Genomic DNA, 9,737 nt, shown 5'->3' on the forward strand with positions numbered 1-9,737 from the left:
AAATTTAAAGGAATATTTATCTTTTATTGTTTCACTTTAAGTATTATTAAAATCACTGCTCCTGAAAAAAACGGTCTTTTTAGAAACTTTTTTTTGCATTGATACAGTAGGTGCTGCCGATATTGCTGTAAGCTGTGCTTCTGACGCTCGCCGCCCCTACGAGATACCGTGCATTCATAGGAATGTATTGAGGAGCACGAGCGGGGGGAGTGGCGAGTGGGAGGAGCGACACAGCTCAGCGATGGCTCCTGCAATGGGGCTCACGGGTCTCAATCTCGCCGATAACAGAGGCATTGACACACAATATTGGTGGTACCCACTGTACATGCCCCCTGGGGCAGAACCCAAGTCCCCAAACACTTTTTATGACAATACCAAGCATATAAGTTTTTAAAATGAACAATTTAGATTTTTCCCATAGACTTTTAAATTGTGATCCACAGCTTTCGAATTTGCCGCGAACACCCCAAATTGTCCACTACTTGGCGAACAGTCGAACACCCTATGTTCGAGTCGAACTTATGATCAGCTCAAACATCAGTTTCACCCCTAGGTGCCAGCATTGCTGCAGAGGTTTAAGGGAATGGGGGTCAGCCTATCAGAGCTAAGACCATATGCCGCACACTGCATCAAATTGATCTGCATGGCTGTCATCCCAGAAGGAAGCCTCTTCTAAAGATGATGAACAAAGCCCCGTACACACTATCAGATTGTCTGCTGAGTTTTTCCTTCAGATTTACCAAAACCATGTAGTAGAAGGGCCTGCCTGATTGCATACACATTGAAACTCCTAAGGTTTGACCTCATATTACATGGTTTTGGTAAATCTGAAGGAAAAACTCAGCAGACAATCTGATAGTGTGTACGGGGCTCAAGAAAGCCTGCAAACAGTTTGCTGAAGACAAGCAGCTAAGGACATGGATTACTGGAACCACGACCTGTGGTCTGATTCAGTTGGTGTCAATCATGTGTCGCAGCAACCAGGTGAGAAGTACAAAGACAAAGTACAAAGTTTGTCTTGCCTACAGTCAAGCATGGTGGTAGGAGTGTCTTGGTCTGGGGCTGCATGAGTGCTGCCGGCACTGGGGAGCTACAGTTCATTGAGGAAACCATGAATGCCAACATGTACTGTGACATATTGAAGCAGAGCATGATCCCCTCCCTTCAGAGACTGGGCCGCAGGACAGTATTCCAACATGATAACAACCCCAAGCACACCTCCAAGATGACCACTGCCTTGGTACCTTGCTAAAGAAGCTGAGGGTAAAGGTGATGACTGGCCAAGCATGTCTCCAGACCTAGACCCTATTGATCATCTGTGGGGCATCCTCAAACAGAAGGTGAAGGAGCGGTGAGGGGCTCTAACATCCACCAGCTCTGTGATGTCATCATGGAGGAGTGGAAGAGGACTCCAGTGGCAACCCGTGAAGCTTTGGTGAACTCCATGCCCAAGAGGGTTAAGGCAGTGCTGGAAAATAATGGTGGCCACACAAAATATTGACACTTTGGGCCCAATTTGGACATTTTCACTTAGGGGTGTACTGACTTTTGTTGCCAGTGGTTTAGAGATTAATGGCTGTGTGTTGAGTTATTTTGAGGGGACAGCAAATTTACACTGTTATACAAGCTATACACTCACTACTTTACATTGTAGCAAAGTATCATTTATATATACAACATGTTTAGGAGATGCCTTTAAGCTGTATGTAGTGTTACAAAATAATACTGTTTTCACAGACAGCAATAGGGACACCAAATTCTGGCATCACATTAATTAGATGTGTAATGAATTTTTTAAACGTATTTAACCACTTCCCGATCGCCGCACGACGATGTACGTCGACAGCATGGCACGGGCAGGCATATGGGCGTACCTGTACGTCCCTGCCTTCCCGCGGGTCGGGGGCCCGATCGGGCCCCCGCCCGGTGCCTGCGGCGGTCGGTATTCGTTCGCGAGCGATCCGGGATGAGGGGGCGGCCATTCATTCATGGCCACCCCCTCGCGATCGCTCCCGACGAATAGTTTCATCGTGACATCACTTCCTCTCCTGTAATGTAAACACAGGAGAGGAAGTGATGTAATCTCTCCTCCGTGTCGGTATTTTTCGTTCCGACACCGAGGAGAGAGGATCGGTGAGTTGCACCAACACGTCACTACACAGTAGAACATGCCAGGCACACTCACACCCCCCGATCACCCCCCCAATTACCCCTGCCCCCCAGTCACAGTGACACCAATGTCATTTTTTATTTTTTTTTGCATTGGTGTCATTTGTGACTGTAATAACTGTTAGGGCAGTTAGGGTTAGCCCCCTTTAGTTCTAATGTACCCCCCTAACCCCCCCAATAAAGGTTTAACCCAGTGATCACCCCCCGTCGCCAGTGTCACTAAGGCTGGGTTCACATTGCAGCGGTTTATGAGAACGAATGTGATTCGCACCGCCCTGCAGTGCAAATCACATCCAATCTCTGTGCGATTCGAGTTCAGCCATACAGATAGTATGGCTGAATTCGCGCCGCACCCGCCGCAAATTCGCACGGGACCCTTTTTTTGGCCCGCAGCAGAATCGGATCGCATGGGTGTTCACACCATGCAATCCGAGTTTGCAGATCGCACTGCGATATGCGAACTGATCTGGGGGTGTCATTAACATTTCACTGACACTCCCAGCAGTTCGCATAGGGCAGTGTGAACTGCCGCCGGGAGGCATGCGATGCGGGAACCCGCCGCGGATTCGTGGCGTTCCCACATCGCTCCAGTGTGAACCCAGCCTAATAAGCGATCATTTTTCTGATCGCTGTATTAGTGTCACAGGTGACGCTAGTTAGGCAGGTAGGTATTTTAGGTTCGCCGCAGCTTTTTATAGCGCCAGGGACCCCCATATACTACCGCATAAAGCCCCCTGATTGCCCCCTAGTTAACCCTTTCACCAGTGATCACCATATAACTGTTACAGGTGACGCTGGTTGGTTAGTTATTTTTTTATAGTTTCAGGGCACCCGCCATTTATTACCTAATAAAGGTTTAACCCCCTGATCACCCGGCGGGTGTCATTTGTGACTGTAATAACTGTTAGGGCAGTTAGGGTTAGCCCCCTTTAGTTCTAAGGTACCCCCCTAACCCCCCCAATAAAGGTTTAACCCCGTGATCACCCCCCGTCGCCAGTGTCACTAAGGCTGGGTTCACATTGCAGCGGTTTATGAGAACGGATGTGATTCGCACCGCACTGCAGTGCAAATCACATCCGATGTCTGTGCGATTCGAGTTCAGCCATACAGATAGTATGGCTGAATTCGTGTCGCACCCGCCGCAAACTCGCACGGGACCCTTTTTTTGGTCCGCAGCAGAATCGGATCGCATGGGTGTTCACACCATGCGATCCGAGTTTGCAGATCGCACTGCGATATGCGAACTGATCTGGGGGTGTCATTAAAATTTCACTGACACTCCCAGCAGTTCGCATAGGGCAGTGTGAACTGCCGCCGGGAGGCATGTGATGAGGGAACCCGCCGCGGATTCGTGGCGTTCCCGCATCGCTCCAGTGTGAACCCAGCCTAATAAGCGATCGTTTTTCTGATCGCTGTATTAGTGTCACAGGTGACGCTAGTTAGGCAGGTAGGTATTTAGGTTCGCCGCAGCTTTTTATAGCGCCAGGGACCCCCATATACTACCGCATAAAGCCCCCTGATTGCCCCCTAGTTAACCCTTTCACCAGTGATCACCATATAACTGTTACAGGTGACGCTGGTTGGTTAGTTATTTTTTTTATAGTTTCAGGGCACCCGCCATTTATTACCTAGTCTCACTAGTGTACCCCTAAATTTAGGGGTGTCTACTTTCCAAAATGGGGTCATTTGGGGGGGGTTTGTGCCATCTTGGCATTTTATGGCCTTCAAAACTGTAACGCCCTTAGAAAGCCTGAAGGCGGTGCTTGGTTTTCGGGGCCCCGTACGCGGCTAGGCTCCCAAAAAGTCCCACATATGTGGTATCCCCGTACTCAGGAGAAGCAGCAGAATTTATTTTGGGGTGTCATTTCACATATGCCCATGGCATGCGTGAGCAATATATAATTTAGTGACAACTTTGTGAGAAAAAAAAAAAAAAAAAGTTTGTAATTTTCCCGCAACTTGTGGCAAAATATAAAATATTCCATGGACTCAACATGCCTCTCAGCAAATAGCTTGGGGTGTCTACTTTCTAAAATGGGGTCATTTGTGGGGGTTTTGTGCAATCTTGGCATTTTATGGCCTTCAAAACTGTAATAGGTAGTGAGGAGTGAAGTCAAATATTTACGCCCTTAGAAAACCTGAAGGCGGTTCTTGGTTTTCGGGGCCCCGTACGCGGCTAGGCTCCCAAAAAATCCCACACATGTGGTATCCCCGTACTCAGGAGAAGCAGCAGAATTTATTTTGGGGTGTCATTTCACATATGCCCATAGCATGTGTGAGCAATATATCATTTAGTGACAACTTTGTGAAAAAAATTTTTAAAAAAATTAAAGTTTGTAATATTCCCGCAACTTGTGGCAAAATATAAAATATTCCATGGACTCAACATGCCTCTCAGCAAATAGCTTGGGGTGTCTACTTTCTAAAATGGGGTCATTTGTGGGGGTTTTGTGCCATCTTGGCATTTTATGGCCTTCAAAACTGTAATAGGTAGTGAGAAGTGAAATCAAAAATTTACGCCCTTAGAAATCCTGAAGGCGGTGCTTGGTTTTCGGGGCCCCGTACGCGGCTAGGCTCCCAAAAAGTCCCACATATGTGGTATCCCCGTACTCAGGAGAAGCAGCAGAATTTATTTTGGGGTGTCATTTCACATATGCCCATAGCATGTGTGAGCAATATATCATTTAGTGACAACTTTGTGTAAAAAAAAAAATATATATATTCAATGGGCTCAACATGCCACTTATCAATTTCCTTAGGGGGTCTACTTTCCAAAATGGGGTCATTTGGGGGGGTTTTGTACTGCCCTGCCATTTTAGCACCTCAAGAAATGAGATAGGCAGTCGTAAACTAAAAGCTGCGTAAATTCCAGAAAACGTACCTTAGTTTGTAGATGTGACAACTTTTGCGCAAACCAATAAATATACAATTATTGACTTTTTTTTTACCAAAGACATGTGGCTGAATACATTTTGGCCTAAATGTATGACTAAAATTTAGTTTATTGGATTTTTCTAATAACAAAAAGTAGAAAATATCATTTTTTTCAAAATTTGCGGTCTTTTTACGTTTATATCACAAAAAATAAAAATCGCAGACGCAATCAAATACCATCAAAAGAAAGCTCTATTTGTGGGAAGAAAAGGACGCAAATTTTGTTTGGGTACAACATTGCATGACCGCGCAATTACCAGTTAAAGCAGCGCAGTGCCAAATTGTAAAAAGACCTCTGGTCATTTACCAGCAAAATGGTCCGGTCTGAAAGTGGTTAAAGGGGTTGCAAACCAACACGGTTTTCCACCCTAATGCATTCTATGCATTAAAGTGAAAAAACTTTTGTGATGCAACTGCCCCCCAGATCCCCCCTTTTACTTACCTGAACCCGATCGTTCCAGCGACAGGGATGAGCACAGCAGCTGCAGCCGCCATCTTAGGTCCTCATTGGATATATTGATAGCAGCAGCAGCAGCCAATGTCAATCAAATCTAGTGACATGGGAGCTGGGGGGCAGGGCTGAGTCCTGCTGTCTGTGTCAATGGATGCCGCAGGAGGGCTCGGGAGAGCGGCTCTCCATGGGGGGCACTCAAAACGAGGAGGAGCGCTGGAGGGGGGGGCAGAAGCAGAGGATCAGGGCCACTCTGTGCCAAATCACTGTATAGACATGTTTGTTTTTTATTTGTATTTTTTTAAACAAAGCTTTATAATCACTTTAACTTGACTTAAAGGCTTTAGCAGCACCAGTCTGATTAATTTAAACTTGAAAAAAGCTGTCTCAGGTCGTTTTAGCTGTGACATCTTTTTTTTTTTGTTAAACCTTTTTTTTTATAAAGCCCCAAACTGACATGTGGAAGTAACAGCAACAGATCTAAAGGCTATTGGAAAAATTCCTAAAGCCCCGTGTCTCATATATAGAAGAATGTGAATAAATATACCATTTACTTCCAGCTGTAAGTTAAAAGAGGAATAATAGTACCTGCAGGTCAGTTTGGTTACTGTAGACAGCAAGTGCTTTATTTGAGTTTATTTGAAATATCACCTATATTAAATAGTTAATAGTGTATTTATAAAATGCATGACAATTTACCAAGTGAAAAGGCATGTATATTTCTTCTGTGTGAATGGAGCAAAAAACAAAAACAAAAACAAATGTTGTTATTAGGCTATTTCCTATGCTGGATACATGTTTTTTTCATTGATTTAAAATGGAAAGTACTGCATATTTCCACTAGATGGTGGTAAGTATCATAGAAATGTATTATGCTGGAATCCCTCTAAAAATGCTGGTTGTTTGGTTGTGCCTTAACCGCTTGACAACTGGGCACTTAAACCCCCCTCGTGACCAGACCAATTTTCAGCTTTCGGTGCTCTCACACTTTGAATGACAATTACTCAGTCATGTAACACTGTACCCAAATAATTTTTTTGTCATTTTTTCCCCACATATAGAGCTTTCTTTTGGTGGTATTTGATCACCTCTGGGGTTTTTTATTTTTTGCGCTATAAATGAAAAAAAGACCGAAAATTTTGAAAAAAAACAAAACACATTTTTCTTTGTTTCTGTGATAAAATTTTGCAAATTATTAATTTGTCTTCAGAAATTTTGGCCATAATTTATACTTCTACATATCTTTGGTAAAAATGATCCAAATTAGTGGATATTATTTGGTCTTTGTGAAAGTTAGGAGTCTACAAGCTGTGGTGCAAATCATACAAAATTGATCACATCTGATGTACTGGTGGCCTATCTCATTTCTTGTGACCCGAACAAATCAGGAAAGTACAAATACCCCCCAAATGACCCCTTTTTTGAAAGTAGACATTCCAAGGTATTTAGTAAGAGGAATGATGAGGTTTTTGATGTTGTCATTTTTTCCCACAATTCTTTGCAAAATGAAGATTTTGTTTTTCACAAAATTGTCACTGTAATAGGTTATTTCTCTCACTTGGCATGTGTATACCCCAAATGATGCCCCAAAATAAATTCTGCTACTCCGCTTGAGTATTACAATACCACATGTGTGGGACTTTTCCACAGCTTAGCCACTCAGAGAGGCCCAAAATGCAGGGAGCGCCATCAGGTGTTCTAGGAGCATGAATTACACATCTAACTTGTTGACTACCTATTACACTTTTGAAGGCCCTGGAGCACCAGGACAGTGACACTGATATGGCACTGATGACAGATGGCACTGATATTTGGCACTGATGACACGTGACACTGATGTGGCACTGATGACAGATGCCACTAATATGTGGCACTGATGACAAGTGACACTGATGACAGATGGCACCAATATGTGGCACCGATGACAGATGGCACGTATACGTGGCACTGATGACACGTGGCACTAATACATGACACTGATGACAGATGGCACTAATACGTGGCACTAACACGTGACACTGATGACAGATGCCACTGATACGTGGCATTGATGAATGTGACACTGATAACAGATGGCATGTGACCCTGACAGGTGGCATTGATGACAGATGGCAATAATACGTAGCACTGATGACAGATGGCACTAATATGTGGCACTGATGACACGTGACACTGATATGGCACCGATGACAGATGGCACTATGTGGCACTGATGACATGTGGCACTGATGTGGCACTGATGACAGATGGCACTTATATGTGGCACTGGGGACAGATGGCACTGACAGGTGGCACTGGGACAAATGGCACTGACAGGTGGCACTGGGGCAAATGACACTGACAGCTGGCACTGGTGACAGGTGGCACTGGGGACAGATGGCACTGGGGACAGGTGGCACTGGAGACAGGTGGCAGTGACATTGTGTGCACTTTATTGTTTTTACCTAATGGCCGCTGCAGCCGTTCATCTCTCCCTCCTCACATCTGACAGATCATCTGTCATTGGGCACGCCGATAGCGCTGTAAACGGCCGCTGTAAACTGTAAACGGCCGCTGTGATTGGGCGTTTACAGCGATCTGTGACTGGCTGTGTCCAGCGGACATGGCCAGCACAGAACTTCCCCAATACCCACTAAAGTAAACAGGGGGACATCCAGGGATGGCCTCCCGGCAATTGGCGTCCGCGCTACAGTCGTCTTTCGGCTATAGCGTGGACACCGAGTGGTTAAATAAGTACTTTATCATACCTTCAACCTGAACAAGCATGCAATAAATGAGTGTTAGAAAAGTTCCAGAATTACATAGATGTTATTTATTTATTTCAGGTACTTATATAGCGCCATCAATTTATGCAGCGCTTTACATATACATTGTACATTCACATCAGTCCCTACCCTCAAGGAGCTTACAATCTAAGGTCCCTAACTCACATTCATACATACTAGGGACAATTTAGACAGGATCCAATTAACCTACCAGCATGTCTTTGGAGTGTGGGAGGAACCCAGAGTATCCGGAGGAAACCCACACAGGCACAGGGAGAACATGCAAACTCCAGGCAGGTAGTGTCGTGGCTGGGATTCGAACCAGTGACCCTTCTTACTGCTAGGCGAAAGTGCTATCCACTACACCACTGTGCCACCCCATGTTATAGTTGTTTGTACTCACATTTTCTGACACAAACTCATATCAGAGCAGAAGGCACATACATTTAACATCCCATGTAAATTAGATGATGTCATGTCCTGTTCTGCAATCTCTGCTAGAATATATAAGCAGATAGTATGTCAATACATCACCTACGTGTTCAGATAGATATTATTCACAATAATGAAGACTTTACTGAGCCTCTTTATTGCAGTGATCTGGTTATCAGGTGAGATGATCCTAAAGGTGAAAGTCATGTAGAGATAAAGTGACATTTTTCTCATATATAACTTTATCTTGTATGATTTCAGGTGTCCAGTCTGCAGAACAACTTACCCAATCAGAGCCGGCGGTGATAAAGCCGGGGAACTCTCACACACTGACCTGTAAAGCTTCTGGATTTGCTTTCAGCAACTACTGGATGAGATGGGTCAGAGAGATCAGAGGAAAATTACAATACCTAGGTGATATTAGCACAGATGGGAATACCAAACGCTATCCAGATGATGTTAAAGGAAGATTTACAATTTCCAGAGATAACACTAATAACATGTTGTATCTGAAAGTGGACAACATGAAAACAGAAGACACTGCATTGTATTACTGTGCAAGGTATACACAGTGATCAAAATATCTCTTACATGGAACAAAAACTAGTCTTTCCTTCTCTCAATTAATCAGTAGGTGGCAGTAGACGTATCTAAAGTTAAATCCTAGATACAGTATATAAAAGCAGTTTTATATTCCTACCAGACTGTAAGAATGGATATGTACTATGCCTTGGACCTCACAGACAACTAAACTCACAATTTTGTGGGCCAGTAACAGGAATTTTACATGCCTTATACACACAATGCTCCAGCTCTCTGCCCCTCTCTCCCTGGATCACACCACTGTCTTATACGCACAATGCTCCGACTCTGTGCTCCACCCTCTCCCTGGATCACACTGCTGCCTTATACAAACAATGCTCCGACTCTGTGCTCCCCCCTCTCCCTGGATCACACCGCTGCCTTATACAAACAATGCTCCAACT

General features: G+C 44.5%; 1 pseudogene; it reads left to right on the forward strand.

The window, feature by feature from the left end:
- Window positions 1–917: 917 nt before the first annotated feature.
- On the forward strand, window positions 918–9,326 carry LOC143961058 (Ig heavy chain V region 914 pseudogene; annotated as a pseudogene).
- The last annotated feature ends 411 nt before the right edge of the window (window positions 9,327–9,737 follow it).

The sequence above is a fragment of the Lithobates pipiens genome, unplaced genomic scaffold (genome assembly GCF_037356315.1).
Source record: "Lithobates pipiens isolate NorthernLeopardFrog02 unplaced genomic scaffold, aLitPip1_a1.2 Scaffold_11, whole genome shotgun sequence".
In the NCBI taxonomy this organism is placed as follows: Eukaryota; Metazoa; Chordata; class Amphibia; order Anura; family Ranidae; genus Lithobates; species Lithobates pipiens.